At 46.2% G+C, this 22,037-nt stretch overlaps 1 protein-coding gene across 5 annotated transcripts in view; it reads right to left on the bottom strand.

Annotated features, from left to right (window-relative positions):
* LOC311270782 (tight junction-associated protein 1-like) overlaps nt 1-11,842 on the bottom strand; it is a 35,399-nt gene extending 23,557 nt beyond the window's left edge. For 4 of the 5 annotated variants that reach the window (XM_084375935.1, XM_084375934.1, XM_084375932.1 and 1 more), the window contains exon 1: nt 11,520-11,842. The gene's annotated coding sequence lies outside the window, so the exon portion shown is untranslated. Of the gene's footprint in view, nt 1-3,787; nt 3,897-7,193; nt 7,314-11,519 lie in introns of those variants that run through there. The other variant, XM_084375933.1, reaches the window with a different exon arrangement.
* Between the last annotated feature and the right edge of the window lie 10,195 nt (nt 11,843-22,037).

Genomic DNA, 22,037 nt, shown 5'->3' with positions numbered 1-22,037 from the left:
AGTGTGTGTGTGTGTGTGTGTGTGTGTGTGTGTGTGTGTGTGTGTGTGTGTGTGTGTGTGTGTGTGCGTGAGTCACGGCCGTCTGTCTGTTTGTCAGAACGACTCGATGAAGCGTCTGAGAAGCGAAGCGTCCAGCTGACAACCTGCCGCTGACATCACAGCGTCTGAACAACACGCTCACCTCCAACTGAAGGTCAAACTGCAGCAGATGGCATGCTGGGAAATCCACTGACTGCACCCAGAACACGTCCGTCTGACACGTGAACTATTGATACCATCTGGTTCTGATCAAAAACTGATGGACTGGAGCTTCAGAAATCATTTCTTTCTTCTAATAAATAAACTGAATCATCTGAAAGGAAAATTTAACCGGATGAAAAAGTTCAGTTTGATTTTATTCTGACGCTAAAGTACATTAATAATTTTTTCTCAACTTACTGTCGTGTACCAAGCTGATTATTCCACATTTTAATTTTCATTACAAATATTAAACAGTAATCTAAAATCACAGTGAAAGTTTGAGTTCATGTTTATGAATCAGACTCCGGACAAACAGGAAAAACCAGCAGCTTCAGTCGTGATGTGTGAATTATGTTGATAACTGGAGCATCTGTGATCGTAACCATAGAAACAAGCTAATATACTACCACATAACTCAGTACGCTAGTTGATGCTAACTTTGCTCCAAAGATGGCGGATGTGGCGGCATCAGGTCACATGACCTCATTATAAGAGCTTCAGAGATGAACGGCGGGGGGACCAATCAGGACGCAGAATTTGAATTTAACAACCAGAAGATAAAAGACAAAACAGGAAGTGGTGCCCCTAAGCCCCGCCCCCAGAGTAACTGCCCAATCACAGCTCAGTGACAGCAGGTGTGTCAGTGTGATGTTTAGACATTACATTTATCCAATCAGAAGAAGAGCAGCGATCATCAATGTGAATATTAACTTTTACATCATTTTATTGATTATTGAGACTCAGACTGTGTCAGTGACATCATTCATCCAATCAGATACTGACCTTTACTGTGTGATGACATCATTAGGACATTTAGACAGCATGGACGAGTATGTAATTAATAAATATAGTGTGAGTGTTTAAATCCTTAATGAAAGTAAAACCATGAACATTTAAACAGGAAGTAACGACTTTCACTTCCTGTTTCACCAAAGATCCTTTAATTCAACAGTCTGTGACTGAACGTCTGTCAGACACACTGAACATGTTTCCTTCCTTCAATTCCGCCACAGCTGCGCCTACATGTCCCAGAATGCCTTTCACCTGCTGTTCAGACGTGTTGAACAGTCACGTTAACACGAACACCACCTGTCTGCTGTCACGACACACACCTGTTACTGCAGCATTAAGTGTAGCAATAGTGCTTTATTTAATTAGTCATAAACTGACTGCAGGTCAGCCGCTATTAGTTTATCTTTACCGAGGGAGGGGCTGACATCAACCAATCAGAGAGCAGGAAAGTCCCAGGACAAAACAACCCCCCCAACCCCGAGCTCATCCCCGCCATAATCGTCTCTGAGCGGAGATAAACCCCTCTGCCATGTAATCCCACACACACACACACACACACACACACACACACACACACACACACACACACACACACACACACACACACACACACACACACACACACACACACACACACACACACACACACACACACACCTAACTTCTAATTTAACCCTTCAAACAGACGTGACGACCAACAAACTGTTCTTACATCATCACAAATGTTTCCAACAACGTTCAGACAGAAATCCACGAGTTTATTCGAGGTGACCACGCGTCATTTGTTCATCTGCCTGTTTCAACTGAGCCAACCACTGAACCAGGACCCACAACATCACCAGACTCCCTTAACAGATGTAGTGATTTTAAGAGTTGTTGAGTTAAAACAAACTCTCTAACGTAGTGAAACTCTGTCTCTGACAGACTCTGAATCATTGTCTCCTTCTTGTAAATTCAGCATTAAATGAAAACAGTCAGTTGTTTGTTTCCAGTTTGTGGCAGCATGGCTGTACCAGCCTGTCTGCTTCTGTGTCTAAAGTGCTAAAGTCTTACCTGCCAACATTTAGCAGCTGTTTGAACACACTGGCTGTGTCTCAATTCAGGGGCTGCAGCCTTCAAGGACGTGGCCTTTGCGGCCCACGAAGGCCGGGTCCTTCGGAGAGACCTTGAAGGCCTCGTCCACCGTCGTTAAATTGGACGGTCCAGCCTTCTGAGTATTTCCTGGTTGGCCACCAGATGTTCCCACACATTTATTTGTGTGTGTACAAAAATCAACGATAAAATCTAAATTGAATCATCAACATTACAAAATAAACATTAACCCATTGGTGAATAACAACTATATTTACCACAGCATCACCAGCGTCACGTGTTTTAACTGAAAGTTAACATCTGGAGGTTTTATAGTCCCCTGAAGTTTAACATATCTGGCGTTGGATGTTCAAATGAGTAAAAACCGAGTATAAACCCATTACTTAAAGTTGAATGTCATGTCTGCGTCACTTGATGTCGCCATTTTCTCTTGCTTCCTTTTCTGTTTCGGGACTGAGCAGCGGTGCGCAAAGGATCTTGGGATATGTGAGGCCGCGGAGGATAGTAGCGGTGCGTCCTCCGAAAAGAGGGAAGTGCAGGCTGCATGTGAAGGAGCCTTCCAACTGGGACAGCCTTCACGCGGCGTTGTGACGTAATTGGCCTTCAATTGCGCCCTTCGTGGGCTGCAGCCCCTGAATTGAGACACAGCCACTGTTTACACTGATTTCACCATTTACACTCAATTTATGAAAGAAGAAACATTTTATTGATGCTAAACATGTCACATTTTACTAATACACTAAACAGTAACCAGTATAGGCGACTTCTTTGTCCCCGTGGAGAACAAATGTCTCAGTTTAGTGAGTTGTTGAGTTAGAGACACTTTATAAACTCTGTCTCTGACTAATTCTTCTTGTGAATTCAGCAAACGTTCTACATGAACTTCTTTCTGTCTTTGTCTCTCTTTGTCTCGGTGACGGACGTGTTTATTTGCATACAGAGCAGGAAGTGACATCAGATCACAGGTGGTCACTCAGACGCAGGTTAATGTCAACTGTGAACTGGACCACGGTCATGGTCACAGCAGTTCTTCATATTATAATCAGCTAATTAAAATGTTTTGTTCACTGAACTGTTCAGTGTTGATCTTCACCTGATTGTCAAAGAAAATATCTGGTACTTCTTCCTACCTGAGATAAAGACGTGAGAGGGAGGAGGAGGAGCTTCAGACTCAGTGACAGTCGATCTTAAATGATTCATTGATAAACTGCAGATTAAATAAAATATACTTGAGAGTTGATAATGAGCCAACATGAAACAAACAGTGGAGACACAGAGGACGAGTCAAGGACACTCACACATCTCGTCTGTCTGACTCATGAATAAAATATGAACAACATTTGGTGTGAACATGTTTCTGAAATAAAGTCTTATAGAAGAAAAACAACATGTCAGATGAGAGCGTGGAGCGACCCTCCTCTTCACCTTCATCCTGCCAGACTGAACAAACAAACACATGAAACTCTGAACAAAGACTCCAGATACTCTCCTCATCTCGTTCACCAGCGTTTTCCTCTTTTTGTGACTTTCTGCTCATTTCCTCTTTTCTCCTGCAGCTCCTCCTTTTCCTTCTTATCCTGTTATTCTACAGAAACTACCATCCGTCATCTTTGCTTCATGTCATTCTGTGTTTTCTTCTCCCAGCTGTACTCACAGTGTTTACCTGACAAGCGACCTGACTGTTGGACCTGGTCTGAACCTGAGGCGGACTCAGTGGATCCAGCTGGACTCTGCTGACTCAGCTCTGCAGACGGAGGAACGTTTCTGCTCCACTGAAGCAAAAAACACAACGAGACGACTTCACTCTAATAAAATATACATGTCGACCATCTCGCACACAAAACCCTCCTGCAGAGAGAAAACCTCCAACACCAGCAGAATAAAAACACATCTGTCACAATGTGGCCGTCTGTCTGTCCATAACCTTCAGATTCATGTTGTCTTTCTGCTTAAATGACTGTTTTATTGTTTCAGTCACACGAGCCTCACTATCTTAATGTTTTCTGTTCCTATCACTGAGCTAAAGCCGTTTCTGCACCATCAGGCTCATAAAGTTTTGTTCTGAAGAGGATGTTTGTATATGAGGATGAATATTGAGCTGGATGTAGTCTGTATCAGTCTGAGTGGATCCATTAGAGGAGATTCAGACTGAATCTTCACAGCAGACAGACTGACATCGTCTCTGTGCTGACTGACATCTTTTTCCAGTTAACTGCTGTCCATTTTATCGAAAATACTGTCCTCAGGGCGACTCTCTTGGTCAGCACGATTAGTGTTGTTTTTTCTAACGTCTTTCTCATTAGACAGCTTTCCATTCTAGCAACTGCTGTCTACTGTCATTCTATAGCGACTGCTGTCTTTCCTTAACGACTTCCGTCCTTTTCTAGCAACTAACGGCTGCTGTCTTTCTCTAATGACTGCTGTCCTTCCCTAGCGACTAGCAACTGCCATCCTTTTCTTACGGCTAGCGACTGCCGTCTTTCCTTAATGACTGCTGGCCTTCTCTGACGACTGCCGTCCTTCTCTAGCCACTGCTGTCCTTCTCTGACGACTGCTGGCCTTCTCTAGCCACTAGAGATGCACCGATCCGATATTGGGATCGGATATCGGCTCCGATATTGACTAATTAGCTGGATCGGATATCTGATGAATGAGGCCGATCCAGCATGCCGATCCAGTCATTTCATTTTTATTGATATTGTTACAGCGATCTAGTCACGTCGGTTACGTCGTCACGCAGAGCACGCACAGCAGCTAGTGATAAGCAAACACAGAGCAACATGGCGCAAGCGCCGGACCGAGCTAAGTCTGCTATTTGGAAACATTTCAAACTTGATACGCCAACAAGTCCGACTGCAACATGCAATATCTGCAACGCGAAAGTTGCGAGGGGTGGTGATAAAGTTAGTAAGTTTAACACCACAAACTTAAATAGGCACCTCCAAAAGCACCATGCTAAAGAGCACGCAGAGCTCCGAGCGAAGCCAGCAGAGAGTACAACGACGCAGCTAACTTTGGCGGATGCACTGCAAAGACGGGAGAAACTGCCAGCCGGCAGCGTGAAAGCAACCAACATAACAGAGAAGGTTATGGAGTTTATTGTTTTGGATTCGCAGCCCCTCTCTGTTGTTGATAACGAAGGATTCCGCCGCCTACTTGAACATCTTGAGCCAAGGTACAGTTTACCATCTCGAAAATATTTTTCTGAGACCGCTCTGCCTGAACTGTACAAGAAAGTGTGCAAACACATATCAGAAGAACTAAAGGATGTAACATCAATGAGCTTCACCACAGATATCTGGAGCTCCGACGTGTGCCCCATGTCACTTTTAAGTTTAACTGTGCACTGGTTAGACGCAAGTTATTCACCTCACAGCGCAATGCTCCAGGCGAAAAACTTCCACGGATCACACACCGGAGACGCGATTTCGGCAGCTATAAAGGAAATGCTTGATCAGTGGCATATTCCGTTGACAAAAGTGCATGTCATTTTGAGGGACAATGCGAGCAACATGAAAAAAGCCATGGACACCATGGGAGTGCGCAGCTTGGGCTGCTTTGCTCATACGCTGCAGCTCGTAGTCAACGAGGGACTGTTGTCACAGCGGAGGTGTGAGCACAAAATGCTTACATTTTATTTAAGTTAGTTACCTGTTTTTGATTTTGATTTTCTAAATGTTTTGGAAGTGTTAGGCTACCTCTGTTTATTTTGTTGTTAAGTTAATTAAGCCACTTCTGTTTGTTGGGTTCAGCTGCTATATTTTATATTAGATTAGATTTTGAATATCTGTTTGCACTAAATGTTTACATGTTACTTCTGTTTATTTTGTATTTTTGAATTTTGAAGTTAATTAAGCCATTGTTTGTTGGGTTTCAGGCAGCTGCTATATTTTATATTACATTTTAAAATATCTGTTTGCAGTGCACTTTAAATGGAAGTGTTATTTATTTCTTTTTGCTGCTAATGTACACTGTTATTGTTGTTATTTGTTAATAAATAATAAGTTGATTTATATCTGTGTTAATTTGTTACCTTTTTTAACAAGGCTAAATGTTTATGCCAAGCCTGATGCCTTCACTCACATGGCAAGGTATACAGTTCATTCATTCAACAGTAGTATCGGATCGGTATCGGGTATCGGCCGATAACTCAGCCCAGGTATCGGTATCGGGATTGGATCGGAAAAAACTGGATCGGTGCATCTCTACTAGCCACTGCTGGCCTTCTCTGATGACTGCTGGCCTTCTCTAGCCACTGCCAGTTACCGTTCTTCTTCAATTGACTTCTGTCCTTCCCTGTCGACTAGGTTCCTTTTCTAGCGACTAGCAACTGCCCTCCTTTTCTTACGACTAGCGACTGCTGTCTTTCCTTAATGACTGCTGTCCTTATCTGACGACTGCCGTCCTTCTCTAGCCACTGCTGTCCTTCTCTGACGACTGCTGGCCTTCTCTGATGACTGCTGGCCTTCTCTAGCCACTGCTGGCCTTCTCTAGCCACTGCTGGCCTTCTCTAGCCACTGCTGGCCTTCTCTGATGACTGCTGGCCTTCTCTAGCCACTGCTGTCCTTCTCTGACGACTGCTGGCCTTCTCTGATGACTGCTGGCCTTCTCTAGCCACTGCTGGCCTTCTCTGATGACTGCTGGCCTTCTCTAGCCACTGCTGGCCTTCTCTGATGACTGCTGGCCTTCTCTAGCCACTGCCAGTTACCGTCCTTCTTCAATTGACTTCTGTCCTTCCCTGTCGACTAGGTTCCTTTTCTAGCAACTAGCAACTGCCATCCATCTCTAATGACATTTTTTCTCTAGCGATTCTTCTCTAGCGACTGCTGCCTTTCTTCCTCCTTGGTCTACTGTGTTTCTCATGAGTCTGCCATCTTCCGAGGATCAAATGTTCGGAGGATTTCTCAGCTGAGAATCAGAGTCTTCAGTGGAAATGTGACACAGCTTCAGTCTGATGTCACTTTCACAGAAAACTGAGCTCGTATGACACGAGGTGACTCACCTGAACATGAAACCGCACAGACTGAAATAGAAACCACACAGACTTCATCTGAGACTGAAACACACACCTGAGCAGGTGAACACAGCAGGACACACAGCTCAGTGGAAAACACACATAGTGACAGATGGTGTCTGTCAGTCAGCTCAGGACGCTGTTCATTAACCCTCAAACGACTGTCTCTGTCGTTAGACCAGACCAGCAGAGTCCAGACCAGCAGAGTCCAGATCAGTCCACCTCATACAGCTGATGAAGACCCATCAGCTCACTTCCTGTCAGTGTTTGCTGACATAATAAAGAAAACACAGACTCAGATTGTTGCCTAGCAACAGTGCAGTATAGCCGCACAGGGCTGGCTGCTGAGAATTATATGAATAAAAGAGATCATCTGAACACACCTGAACACACCTGAACACACAACACACACAGTGACATTTAACAAACATCCAGGGAAACTAAACAAAAGACGACACCACCTGACCTCTGACCTCTGACCTCTGACCTGAGGCTCTGATCAGTTCACTGACATTAAACTCAAGTTCTCACCATGTTGTTATGTTTTCACACAACATAACAACACGGTGCATGCAACATATTTTAAAGGTCAAACATTCAGATTTGATCTGAAGTCACACTGAAAGACTTTCTCCTCAAAATGTGAGCAAACAACTAAAGATGGAGATGAAGTTTGTTTCTTCAGACGCAGAACACAGCAGCTTCCAGATGATCTCTCCACAACATCAACATGTTCCAACTGGTTTCTTTAAAACTAATCATCATCATTCTGTGCAACAACAAACGAGTCACATGACCTCAGATCAGCAGTTCATCCTGCAGGCCGATGATTGGTCAGTTTGTTCTGATGCATCAGGTATCACAGGTAACACACTGCGTAGTCGTGGTGTTAATCAGAGAGTAACTCATGATACCAAACGTTTCATGACACGGTGCTCGTGATAACAATATTATCATGATATAGAAATTCAGTGATAATCGATACACTGACAAAGACACATCATGATATCTAACTGAAGAATATAAATACTCTCACAGCTGTGACTCACTGACAGTGGTTGACACCTCGAGGACTCATGAAGTCACTCTGGAGTCAGATTATCAGAGAGGCGGCCTGTGTTAATAAATACTGATGTTCAGCAGCAGTGTATCAATAATCGTATCACAACAGGAGGTGATTTCATATGTTGCTCTGAGATATTTAGTCCCAGCAGGTTCAACATAAACCAGCCTGACCCTGAAGACAGACAATGTTCTGATCAATCAAAATGGCTGACATTTCCATCTCACATTCCGTGAATGAGGTCAGACTGAAGACAGTGATGCATTATGGGTCGTCTGTAGACTTGATGTTGCTAAGCTAGTCAGTCTCTTCATGTCTGATGCTTCCTCTCCTCTCTACACAAATGTGACAACATTTCCTACTCAGATCAAACGCTGGAGGCTCGATGTCTAAATATTCACGGAAAGAAGAAAACTGAAACATACGACACATTCAGTCCATCAGCAGACCTGGACCTGAACCTGGACCTGAACCTGGACCGGAACCTGGACCTGAACCTGGACCGGAACCTGGACCTGAACATTCAGAGACAAACAGCTCTGAGGCTACATGTGTCCATGTTGATGATAACAGGAAGTTCACCTGTATGCACCTGCCCCCCCTCCCCTCATCTCTCCTCCTCCAGCCCGGACCAACAGTCACTGTTCATACCTACAATGTACCTGGCGTGCACTGAAACCCTCAGTACAGACTGACAGGAGCGTGAGCATGTGCGTGTGTGTGTGTGTTTCTCCTGCAGCTAATTTTGTGAATTTAAAGTCAAAAGAAGCAGCAGAGCAGAGAGATCTGCTCCACACACACACACACACACACACACACACACACTCTCTCTGAATATTAAGTGACGCTGCTGTGTAACGGAGGAGTTTCATCACGAAGATGAAGAACAGAAACAGACTGAGTGTTCACAGTGACTCTAAACTACAGGTTTGATTTTAGACAATAAATCACTGATCAGCTGTGATGATAATCAATAGTTTCAGCTCTAAATGAATCAAACTTCTTCTTTAACTCTTTGATTTTATTGTTGAATAAACTAAAGCTGTATCATATATACTGCACACAGTGATAACACTCATGATAATATTGTTATCACGAGCACCGTGTCATGAAACGCTTGGTATCATGAGTTACTCTCTGATTAACACCACGACTACGCAGTGTGTTACCTGTGATACCTGATGCATCAGAACAAACGGACCAATCATCGGCCTGCAGGATGAACAGCTGATCTGAGGTCATGTGACTCGTTTGTTGTTGCACAGAATGATGATGATTAGTTTTAAAGAAACCAGTTGGAACATGTTGATGTTGTGGAGAGATCATCTAGAAGCTGCTGTGTTCTGCGTCTGAAGAAACAAACTTCATCCCCATCTTTAGTTGTTTGCTCACATTTTGAGCAGAAAGTCTTTCAGTGTGACTTCAGATCAAATCTGAATGTTTGACCTGCAAAACGTGTAAAAACAAAAATCACTGAGGAATTGAGTCTGATTCCAGTGAAGATTAAATCAATCAGAAAAATGTCTCAATTTTCTGATTGATTAATCTGATCTTGATTTTGTCAGAGAGCTGGTTTGATTTAACTGATGATAACATGGCAGCGAACCACCACAGTCACCACTAACTGCTGCCAACTGTAGCTACCATTAGCTGGTTAGCTCAGTTAGCCGTACCGCTAGCAGACGCTATAAAAGTTGTGACTGTTTAAAACAGTTAGTTTGTTCTGTGTTGAAAATCATTCTGTTTTTATAAACGACCAGATGTTGTCATCCGTCTCACATCAAACTAAACTTCTGTTTCCAGCTCAAAACCCATTTAACTTCTTTATAAATGTGAATATTTCGTCGTCCTCGACTTGAACGTTGAGGCGCCTCACCGCCATGTGTCCTCTGATGAAGCAGTTAAACTTGTTTCCCGTCAGTTTCTCAATAAAACTTAAACATTTTCAAGTTGTTTCCATGGCAACAGCAGCATCAACAACACTAATGACAGTGATGTATTTACACTGTGAGGCCACAGTAACACCTGTAATTAACTGTTAATGTGACAACAGCTTAATTACATTAACGATCATCTCCGCTGATTGATTAATGCCCATTGATTGGTCCAGGTGGAGTCTGGAGGAGTCTGGTGGAGTCTGGTGGAGTCAGGTGGAGTCTGGAGGAGTCAGGAAGAGTCAGGAAGAGTCTGGAGGAGTCTGGAGGAGTCTGGTGGAGTCTGGTGGAGTCTGGAGAAGTCTGGAGGAGTCAGGAAGAGTCAGGAAGAGTCTGGAGGAGTCAGGAGGAGTCTCGTGGAGTCTCGTGGAGTCTGGTGGAGTCTGGAGAAGTCTGGAGGAGTCAGGAAGAGTCAGGAAGAGTCAGGAAGAGTCTGGAGGAGTCTGGTGCAGTCAGGTGGAGTCTTGTGGAGTCAGGAAGAGTCAGGAGGAGTCTGGAGGAGTCTGGAGGAGTCTGGTGCAGTCAGGTGGAGTCAGGTGGAGTCAGGAGGAGTCTGGAGGAGTCTGGAGGAGTCAGGAGGAGTCAGGTGGAGTCAGGTGGAGTCTGGTGGAGTCAGGAGGAGTCAGGTGGAGTCAGGTGCAGTCAGGTGGAGTCAGGAGGAGTCAGGTGGAGTCAGGAGGAGTCAGGAGGAGTCTGGAGGAGTCAGGAGGAGTCTGGTGGAGTCTGGAGGAGGAGTCGCTCATGATGAAGTATTTTATCTGCTGATTCAAGAGGCTTAAATGACTCTTGGAGTATTCAGAAGTTACTTAATTACACTGGATGTAATCTACTCTGACTCTGCTGACGTCACTGATCAGATTTATGACATCACTGATACACCAGCTGACAGGAAGTGAAGCTTCAGGGTCCTGAGGAGACAGACAGACTGTCCAGCAGGCGATCCTGCCCTGTGATTGGCTGTTAGGAAGGGCAGGTGGATGAAGTGGGCACACACACACACACACACACACACACACACACAGTGAATGATTCAACCTGAACCTGACATCAGCCCTCAGTTCTGCCTGACAGGCTGATGGGGGACAGACACGACAAACACAGCAGGGCTCTGTGGGCCCGACACCGGGCCGGACCGGGCCCGAGCACCGCCCCGACACCAGCCGGCCGGTGAACAGGCCGGTAGACCGGCACAAACCCGCTCAGGTCCGCCTGTGGCCCAGTACAACAAGCTGCAGCCAACTGTCACACCGACCGACACCGAACACACACACACAAACACACACATACACACACACACACACATACACACACATACACACACACACACCGAGCCGTTACCTACACACACTCCTCCAGAAACACCGCTAACCGGGTCAGCTCCTACCTGTGAGGCCGGGGTGCGCGGCTCGGCCCGCGGTCTCTCCTCCAACAGTCCCGGGGAGCGGAGAGGAGAGGAAAGTTTATCCGGAGCTCCGCTCTGCTCCTCCGCTGGGGCGAGGAGGAGGGAGGAGCGAGGGAGGGGGGCTCCGAACCGATCCGAGGCCGAGGAGGAGCGAAGAGCTCCGGCCGAGGAGAAGAACCGAGCGGGGCGGCGGGAGGAGAAACAGCCGGAGGAGACGCTCCGACCGACGGCAGAAACGCAGAGAGAGCCGCGGAGAAAGTTGATCAGCTGCCCTGCTCAGCTGTCGCCATCTTTACCCGCGGGGCATGACGGGTAATCCTCAGGAATCCCGATCCCCCCGTTAACACCCCCCTCTCCACCCGTCAGACGTCCTGCGTGCTGACGTCACACACCTTTGTTCAGTGGATGTAGACAGGTGGAGCTCAGAGTCGGTGTTAATACCTGATTATTGATCAGTCTGTTCACAATAATCCATCAATACATCAACATAAACATATAAACACAGTTTTTATATTCAGTGTGTGTTCACAGAGTTTATTAATCAATAAGTATTCACGTCTGCTGATAAGAAACAATATAAACAATGTCAAACATGTATAGATTATATTATATGTATGTATATGTATTATTATATTATATATGTATAGAAATAATTATTTGCAGTTTTAATACATTTTAATTAAACACACTGTTACTATATAAATATAAATAAAACACTTTTAGGGAACACATTAACCATGAAGTAGTTTCCTATTAGCATGCATATTAGTAGCATATTAGCTGTTTTTAAGCCATTATAAATCACTCGCTAATGCCTTATTCTGCATGATCATATTCTGCAACCACTGGGGCATTAACTACTGTGAGAAACTCAATAACTTCCTAATCACTGCTTATTGATAGTGAGTTAGGGAGTTGTTGTAAACCACTTAATAAGAACAAGCCAATAAGAAACTAGTTCATGGTTAATACGTGTTCCCTAATCTGAAGTGTTACCATAAATATAATGTCATGTGAGCTTCACCTGCTGCAACACAACATCCTGTTGAACATTATAATAATGTAACACTGACAGAAGCAGTACTCCTACTGCGATACTCTGATTACATTTAACTGAAATACTTGTGTACTGAGACAGAGGGAGAGAGAGACAGAGAGACAGAGAGAGAGGAGGGGAGACCATGGTCAGCAGATGGCAGTAGGGTCCAGACTGAAAAGAGACTGTGTGTGTGTGTGTGTGTGTGTGTGTGGTTTGTCCACACTGGTCTGAAACTGAAGTGATGATTCTGGTGTTTTTTATCATCTGTAGAGTTTGTTGGTGTTTGTTTGTCTCCACTGAGTCAGACTGCAGATACAAAACCAGCCTCATAAATCTCATCAAACAGAAGAACCACCGCGAGCCACCAACCAAACTCTGTTCAAGTTTCTGAGTATTTAACACAAAAAAACACCAGGTCTGCACAGTCCCTCAGTTCTGTCTGCAGGTGTTGAAGGTGTGAGTCCCTCAGTTCTGTCTGCAGGTGTTGAAGGTGTGAGTCCCTCAGTTCTGTCTGCAGGTGTTGAAGGTGTCAGTCTCTTGCAGGAAACCACCCTTGCAGGTGTTTGTTGTGTCTACACACTGTGTCAGTGGGAGCTCATCTGTATTTACACCCAAACACTGTGATAGATACAGTCAGGTTTAATGTGTCAACAGCAGAATGACTGAGGACGAGTGAAGCAAAAGGATCACTGAGAACTGAGATCACAGAACATGACGAGAGAATAGAAACAAAAGAAATGAGAAAGAAAATATAAATAGTTAATGGAAATAATGACTCAAAGTGCTTGTTTATGTGGACGACCACCTGAAGCATACTCACCTGTCTGTTCACACTGAAGCTCACACACACACACACACACACACACACACACACAAACACACACACACACACTCAGAGCAGCTGTTGAGCAGATTATCGTCCCTGTAGAGCAGAAAGACGAGAACAATGTCCAGCTGCTCACAACAATGCAGATCCTCCCACTGTCCTCTGGTATGGGAGGTATGGGAGTGATGGGAGGTATGGGGGACATGTCACTGGTTTAAGTGCCAGCAGCTGCTGGTGTCTCTCTGACCTGTTTCAAAAACCAGTAAAGATGAAGAGGAACTTCTTCAGCTGATCAATACTGATCAATCACTGAATCTGATCTGGAAATGATCAGATATTGATCACCGAGCTTTTAGAGTTGAGACTTCAGTATTTATCATCCAACTGTGTTTATCTGCAATAATCTGAAAACCAACACTAAACTCTCGTTTCCTTGTTTCCTATTTCATCATCTTCTTGTCTCCTCATCACTTTGGGTCCTCGTCTCCTCGTCTCCTCGTCTCCTCTCTCCTCGTCTCCTCCCTCCTTGTCTCCTCGTCTCCTCCCTCCTTGTCTCCTCGTCTCCTCTCTCTTCGTCTCCTCTCTCCTCGTCTCCTCTCTCCTCATCTCCTCCCTCCTCATCTCCTCTCTCCTCTCTCCTCGTCTCCTCCCTCCTCGTCTCCTCTCTCCTCGTCTCCTCCCTCCTCTCTCCTCTCTCCTCATCTCCTCTCTCCTCTCTCCTCGTCTCCTCTCTCCTCTCTCCTCTCTCCTCGTCTCCTCTCTCCTCTCTCCTCCCTCCTCTCTCCTCTCTCCTCGTCTCCTCCCTCCTCATCCCCTCTCTCCTCGTCTCCTCTCTCCTCGTCTCCTCCCTCCTCTCTCCTCTCTCCTCATCTCCTCTCTCCTCTCTCCTCGTCTCCTCTCTCCTCTCTCCTCTCTCCTCGTCTCCTCTCTCCTCTCTCCTCCCTCCTCTCTCCTCTCTCCTCGTCTCCTCCCTCCTCATCCCCTCTCTCCTCGTCTCCTCTCTCCTCGTCTCCTCCCTCCTCATCCCCTCTCTCCTCGTCTCCTCTCTCCTCGTCTCCTCCCTCCTCATCTCCTCCCTTCTCTCTCCTCTCTCCTCGTCTCCTCCCCCCTCATCTCCTCATCTCCTCCCTCCTCATCTCCTCCCTCCTCTCTCCTCTCTCCTCGTCTCCTCCCTCCTCATCTCCTCCCTTCTCTCTCCTCTCTCCTCGTCTCCTCCCTCCTCATCTCCTCATCTCCTCCCTCCTCATCTCCTCTCTCCTCCCTCCTCTCTCCTCCCTCCTCTCTCCTCTCTCCTCCCTCCTTGTCTCCTCCCTCCTCTCTCCTCTCTCCTCATCTCCTCTCTCCTCTCTCCTCGTCTCCTCTCTCCTCTCTCCTCCCTCCTCTCTCCTCTCTCCTCGTCTCCTCCCTCCTCATCCCCTCTCTCCTCGTCTCCTCTCTCCTCGTCTCCTCCCTCCTCATCTCCTCCCTTCTCTCTCCTCGTCTCCTCCCTCCTCATCTCCTCATCTCCTCCCTCCTCATCTCCTCCCTCCTCTCTCCTCTCTCCTCGTCTCCTCCCTCCTCATCTCCTCCCTTCTCTCTCCTCTCTCCTCGTCTCCTCCCTCCTCATCCCCTCTCTCCTCGTCTCCTCTCTCCTCGTCTCCTCCCTCCTCATCTCCTCCCTTCTCTCTCCTCGTCTCCTCCCTCCTCATCTCCTCATCTCCTCCCTCCTCATCTCCTCCCTCCTCTCTCCTCTCTCCTCATCTCCTCCCTCCTCATCTCCTCCCTTCTCTCTCCTCTCTCCTCGTCTCCTCCCTCCTCATCTCCTCGTCTCCTCTCTCCTCGTCTCCTCCCTCCTCATCTCCTCCCTCCTCTCTCCTCTCTCCTCCTCTCCTCCCTCCTCATCTCCTCCCTTCTCTCTCCTCTCTCCTCGTCTCCTCCCTCCTCATCTCCTCGTCTCCTCTCTCCTCGTCTCCTCTCTCCTCGTCTCCTCCCTCCTCATCTCCTCCCTTCTCTCTCCTCGTCTCCTCCCTCCTCATCTCCTCCCTCCTCTCTCCTCTCTCCTCGTCTCCTCCCTCCTTGTCTCCTCCCTCCTCTCTCCTCTCTCCTCATCTCCTCTCTCCTCTCTCCTCACCTCCTCTCTCCTCCCTCCTCTCTCCTCTCTCCTCGTCTCCTCCCTCCTCATCCCCTCTCTCCTCGTCTCCTCTCTCCTCGTCTCCTCTCTCCTCGTCTCCTCCCTCCTCATCTCCTCCCTTCTCTCTCCTCGTCTCCTCCCTCCTCATCTCCTCATCTCCTCCCTCCTCATCTCCTCCCTCCTCTCTCCTCTCTCCTCGTCTCCTCCCTCCTCATCTCCTCCCTCCTCTCTCCTCTCTCCTCGTCTCCTCCCTCCTCATCTCCTCCCTCCTCTCTCCTCTCTCCTCGTCTCCTCCCTCCTCATCTCCTCATCTCCTCCCTCCTCTCTCCTCTCTCCTCGTCTCCTCCCTCCTCATCTCCTCGTCTCCTCCCTCCTCTCTCCTCTCTCCTCGTCTCCTCTCTCCTCTCTCCTCGTCTCCTCGTCTCCTCTCTCCTCTCTCCTCGTCTCCTCCCTCCTCATCTCCTCCTTCCTCTCTCCTCATCTCCTCCCTCCTCTCTCCTCTCTCCTCGTCTCCTCTCTCCTCTCTCCTCGTCTCCTCCCTCCTCATCTCCTCCCTCCTCTCTCCTCATCTCCTCGTCTCCTCCCTCCTCTCTCCTCTCTCCTCTCTCCTCGTCTCCTCTCTCCGGGATCATGAATCATCAATAAGTCTTCTGATCAGATTTGATCACTTCCTTCAAACACACTCGTCAGTTTGTCTCCAAAGAAAAAGGTCAAAGGTCAAAACTCACCTGGAGCTGTGATGTCACAGGTCACAGCAGGAAGTGTTCTCACTTTTCTTTCAAAATAAAATCAGGTTTATTAAAGATTTAAAGTGAGTGTAAAATGTGAAATTAAAAGGAAGTCGACTGCAGTGAGGAGGGAAGTGGACGAGGGGGGAAGGAGGAAACAAGAGGCTAGGGAAGGAAGCATTTAAGGAAACAAGGAGGTAGTGAAGGACACAAAGAACAAAGGAAGTAATAAAGGAAGTATGTGACTGAATCGTCTGTTAAAACTCATCTGAGGGTTAAAACAGGAACATGGGGGGGGGGGGGGGGGGGGGGTGTTCAGCTGCTGTGGTGAGGGAGGGGTCAAGGCTGCCTCCCCCTCCTCCCCCCTCCTCCCCCTCCATTCTTCTCCCTGTATAAACAGAGAGTCATTGTGAGGCAGGTGGTTCAGAGAGGAATCCTCCAGCTGCTCCTGCTGCACTTCATCCAGCAGGTTAGACACACACACACACACACACACGCACACGCACGCACGCACACACACACACGCACACACACACACACACACGCACACACACACACACACACACACACACGCACACGCACGCACACACACACACGCACACACACACACACACACGCACGCACACACACACACACACACACACGCACACACACGCACACACACACGTGGTCTCAGACAGATCCAGTTACAGCTGAAGACCAGAACTCTGCTCCTGAAACCAGATCAATCGATCAGCTCATTATTGGTTATTGATCAGCAGCTGTGGATCTGGTTTGTTATGAGACACGTGACAGTTTTAACGTCCCATGATGCTTCACTCTGGTTTTCACACATTCTCTGAAGGGAACACACACACACACACACACACACACACACACACACGAAGGTGACAGTATCTGAGCTATGACACGTTAACTCATCACATCGACCAGCTGCATTCAGAGCGAGGCGACGCCGCTGAGGAGACGTCCACTTCCTCTGAGGACATAATGTGATATAGTTTATTAGACAGACGTGTCGTCAATAAATCGCATCAATAAATCATCAATATAATCACGAGTCGTTGAGGACTGTGGAGGAACATCAGGAGGTTCTCGTGTCACTGAAGACGTTAAAGTCGACCTGAAAACAATAGGCCTTCACAGCAAGGAGAGCTAACAGCATGCCGAGCTAACGTCACCTGACCCGGAGACCTCTGAGCAGCGGCAGCTAACAGAGCTAGCATTAGCAGCACTTACATGACGCTTTCAGGAAACTCTGTGAATCACAGAGAGTTGATGTGGAGCAGCCGGAGGACAGCAGAGAGAAAACCAGAACACTTTTTCTCCAGAACATTTGGTGTTAGATAATCTGCACTGACGTCTTCTCTCAGATTAAATTTATGATCTGACTGAAAGTTCTGGATTCAGTCATACAGACAGAAGACACATCAGGACATTTGAATCTGAGTGTGTCTCTGCAGAGAGTTTCCCAGCATGCCGTCTGTCTCTGAAGTGAAACAGTTAAAAATGTGTCTCTCGGGTGAAGACGAGTCTCAGCCTGCAGGGACTCCACTGATCTGATCTGAGTCTCTTACTGAAGCTTTCAAACAAACACAGACGGGAGGAGACGCCGCCTGATGCCGACACGCTCGGCATGCTGGGAGCTGAGACATAACAGATCTGTGAGGATGATCAGATACAGGATGGAGTCCTGAACACACAGCAGAGCATGCTGGGAAAAGATGTGGGAGGTCATCAGCAAAGAAGAGGAGAAGGAGAGAGCTAAATAAAGAGGAGAGGAGACGTCCTGAGAGTTTAATACAGTCAGACTCAATAATCTGAGTGATCCAACGATTCAGATCATTAAACTGATCAAACACGAGGCGAGAACACAGAATAAGGTGCTGCTAGCGCCCCCGAGAGGCTGCAGAGGTCATCACAGACACAACACAGAAGATAAGTCGGACGTCATTACAACCTATATTTTCTATATTCGCACCTGGAAGCATCATGAAAACGTTTTCAGACACGCAGCATCTTAAAGGTCTCGTCTCCGCCCTCACCGGCCTGTGACTCGTCCTCATGTGTGACGCTGCAGGTTATTGTAATCGGATACTTTAATACTTCTCTTTATGAATGGTCCACAGATCGATGAATGAAGCTGACGTTTGTCTTCATGTTCACCTGGCTGACAGTGAGTCCTTTCATCTCCAGTGTCGGCCACATACCTGGAGCGATGTTTGTGTGTCACATTATATAATGTTAGCTCCTTCACATCCAGGTGGACCTGCAGTGATTCACCTGCAGTGATTCACCTGCAGTGATTCACCTGCAGTGAACCTGCATGCTGCAGACTATGAGACAACACGCTGCTGGTCTGACTGTCCGTGTGACACAACACATTCCTGCACATTATCACTCCACAGCATCAAGAGGACACGTCTGCTCCTGACCCAGGTCCTGGTCCAAGTCTGGGTCCAGAACGGAACGGAACAGAGAGAGGACAGAGAGGACGGAGAGAGGATGGAGAGAGGACGGAGAGGATGGAGAGAGGACAGAGAGAGGACGGAGAGGATGGAGAGAGGACAGAGAGAGGACAGAGAGGACGGAGAGGACAGAGAGAGGACAGAGAGGACGGAGAGGACAGAGAGAGGACGCAGAGGATGGAGAGAGGACAGAGAGAGGACAGAGAGAGGACAGAGAGGACGGAGAGAGGACAGAGAGAGGACAGAGAGGACGGAGAGGATGGAGAGAGGACAGAGAGAGGACAGAGAGGACGGAGAGGACGGAGAGGACAGAGAGAGGACAGAGAGAGGACAGAGAGAGGACAGAGTTAACTTCAGGGAAATATTCACATTATTTTGAATGTCTGTGTGAAAAGGACGAGACCAACGTCACTGTGAAATGCCCGTTGATTCGTTTGTGTGTCTGTGTGTTGTGAAGATAAAAAGCTCTTCACTTTCATCATATTTGTGTTGTCATGGTTTGTGTGTCGGCTTCACAGCTCACAGGTCGATGAGTGTTTAGACATCAGAGCTGTTCACTGTCGTCCTGCCCGCAGACGTTCACAGGTTCATGTACAGTCGCTCCACACGAGTCACAGAGAGGTTTTACTGTGATTACTGGTAACTAAAGTACTCTAACACGTTACTTTCCTCAGTGGATAACGCTGTAATGTAACAAGTTACTTTTTAATGGCAGTAATCTTAAAAGTAACGTGACTCTTTATCCGCCTCACTGTGTCTTAATGTAACACAGCTGGTCCGGTCGTCTCTCTGGAAGCTGCTTCAGATAAAAACCTCAATAAAATAAATAAAACATAAACGTAGTTCATGTTTAGAGTCTCAGCTGCAGCACGTCCTCTGTTCACTGAAGAGACTCGCTGTGTTTATGAGTCCAATCAACACCTATTAACACACACACACACATACACACACACACACACACACACACACGCACACACACACACACACACTCACACACACACACACACACACACACACACACACAGTGTGAAGATGTTAGATTGAATCTAACACCAAAGATATCTGACAAACAACAGAGACCAACAGCTCCTCCTACACACACTCAGGACGTGTGTGTGTGTGTGTGTGTGTGTGTGTGTGTGTGTGTGCGTGTGTTTGTGTGTGTGGGTGTGTGTGTGTGTGTGTGTGTCTGGGTCAGACCCTGCACAGAGGGAGTGTGTTAAATGAGGAGGAGGACGGGTGGAGGACGGTCTACTTGTCGTCCGTCTGCAGCTTCAAACACACACTCTAAAATAACCTGCAGTGTGTGTGTGTGTGTGTGTGTGTGTGTGTGTTGAAGGGCAGCAGAGAGCACACACACACACTCTGACTGGAGTTGAGCTGAATCTTAAAGAGTTTCGTGACATCAGAGCAGCCGAGGAGGAGGAGGAGGAGGAGGAGGATGAAGGTAAGAGGTCTTCATGTTACTGAGAGACGGTTAAAGGAGCATTACGTAGTTTAATGAGCAGACAAAGATCCTCATTGGCTGATTTAATCAAAATCTCTTTGTCTTCATGGCTGAATAAACAAACTGACCTTAAAGGACAACACACTCTATACTGTTTTACTGTGTTTATATGTGGCGGACCCTGCCATCTTTCTATCTTCAGACAGTGTTCTGGACCTCGTTTATTCACTGATGACAGTTTGTGTCATTAACTCATTAATATTAAAACAAACGACACAGAGCTCCTTTAAGTGATGTGTGTGTCTCTGTGTGTGTGTGTGTGTGTGTGTGAGTGTGTGTGTGTGTGTGTGTGTGTGTGTGTGTGTGTGTGTGTGTGTGTGTGTGTGTGTGTGAGTGTGTGTGTGTGTGTGTGTGTGTGTGTGAGTGTGTGTGTGTGTCTGTGTGTGTGTGTGTGTGTGTGTGTGTGTGTGTGTCTGTTTGTAAAGTGACTGTTTCCATCTCTGATGTCTCCTTCTGACTGCTGTGTTACCATGACAACTATGCCATGCTACCTGATCAGCTGGTTTCTGTGATTTGTTTGCTTGTTTGCTTGTTTGTTTGTTTGTTTGTTTGTCTGTCAGCAGGATTGTACAGTGGAGCTCACTGTTACCATGGAAATGTTTACTCCACCTGTCAGTCAGAGTTACTGACAACACCTGATGTTTACACACCTACACACCTACACACACGGTGTGTTGTTTTCATGTAAACATGTTGTATTGTATGTATTGTGTTGTGTGTATTGTGTGTATTGTGTGTACTGTGTTGTATTGTGTGTATTAATGTGTATTGTGTGTATTGTGTGTATTGTGTTGTATTGTGTGTATTAATGTGTATTGTGTGTATTGTGTTGTGTGTATTGTGTTGTGTTGTGTTGTGTGTATTGTGTTGTGTTGTGTTGTATTGTGTGTATTGTGTTGTATTGTTTTGTAACCTGTCGTGTATGTATTGTGTTGTGTTTTGAATTGTGTATTGTGTTGTATTGTGTGTATTGTGTGTATTGTGTTGTATTGTGTGTATTAGTCTGTATTGTGTGTATTGTGTTGTAACATGTCGTTGTGTATGTATTGTGTTGTGTTTTGAATTGTGTATTGCGTTGTATTGTGTGTATTGTGTTGTACTGTGTGTATTAATGTGTATTGTGTGTATTGTGTTGTATTGTGTGTATTAATGTGTATTAATGTGTATTGTGTGTATTGTGTGTATTGTGTTGTGTGTATTGTGTTGTATTGTGTTGTATTGTGTGTATTAGTCTGTATTGTGTGTATTAATGTGTATTGTGTGTATTAATGTGTATTGTGTGTATTATGTTGTATTGTGTGTATTGTGTGTATTGTGTTGTATTGTGTTGTATTGTGTTGTATTGTGTGTATTGTGTTGTAACATGTCATTGTGTATGTATTGTGTTGTGTTTTGAATTGTGTATTGTGTTGTATTGTGTGTATTGTGTTGTACTGTGTGTATTAATGTGTATTGTGTGTATTGTGTTGTATTGTGTGTATTAATGTGTATTAATGTGTATTGTGTGTATTGTGTGTATTGTGTTGTGTGTATTGTGTTGTATTGTGTTGTATTGTGTGTATTATGTTGTATTGTGTGTATTGTGTGTATTGTGTTGTATTGTGTGTATTGTGTTGTATTGTGTGTATTAGTGTGTACTGTGTGTATTGTGTTGTATTAGTGTGTACTGTGTGTATTGTGTGTATTGTGTGTATTAGTGTGTACTGTGTGTATTAGTGTGTGACTGTGTGTATTGTGTTGTATTGTGTGTACTGTGTGTATTGTGTGTACTGTGTGTATTAGTGTGTGACTGTGTGTATTGTGTTGTATTGTGTGTACTGTG

The sequence above is a fragment of the Pagrus pagrus genome (assembly GCF_965226575.1).
Source record: "Pagrus pagrus genome assembly, chromosome: 15".
NCBI classification, from domain to species: domain Eukaryota; kingdom Metazoa; phylum Chordata; class Actinopteri; order Spariformes; family Sparidae; genus Pagrus; species Pagrus pagrus.
This window is presented reverse-complemented; position numbering and strand designations above follow the sequence as displayed.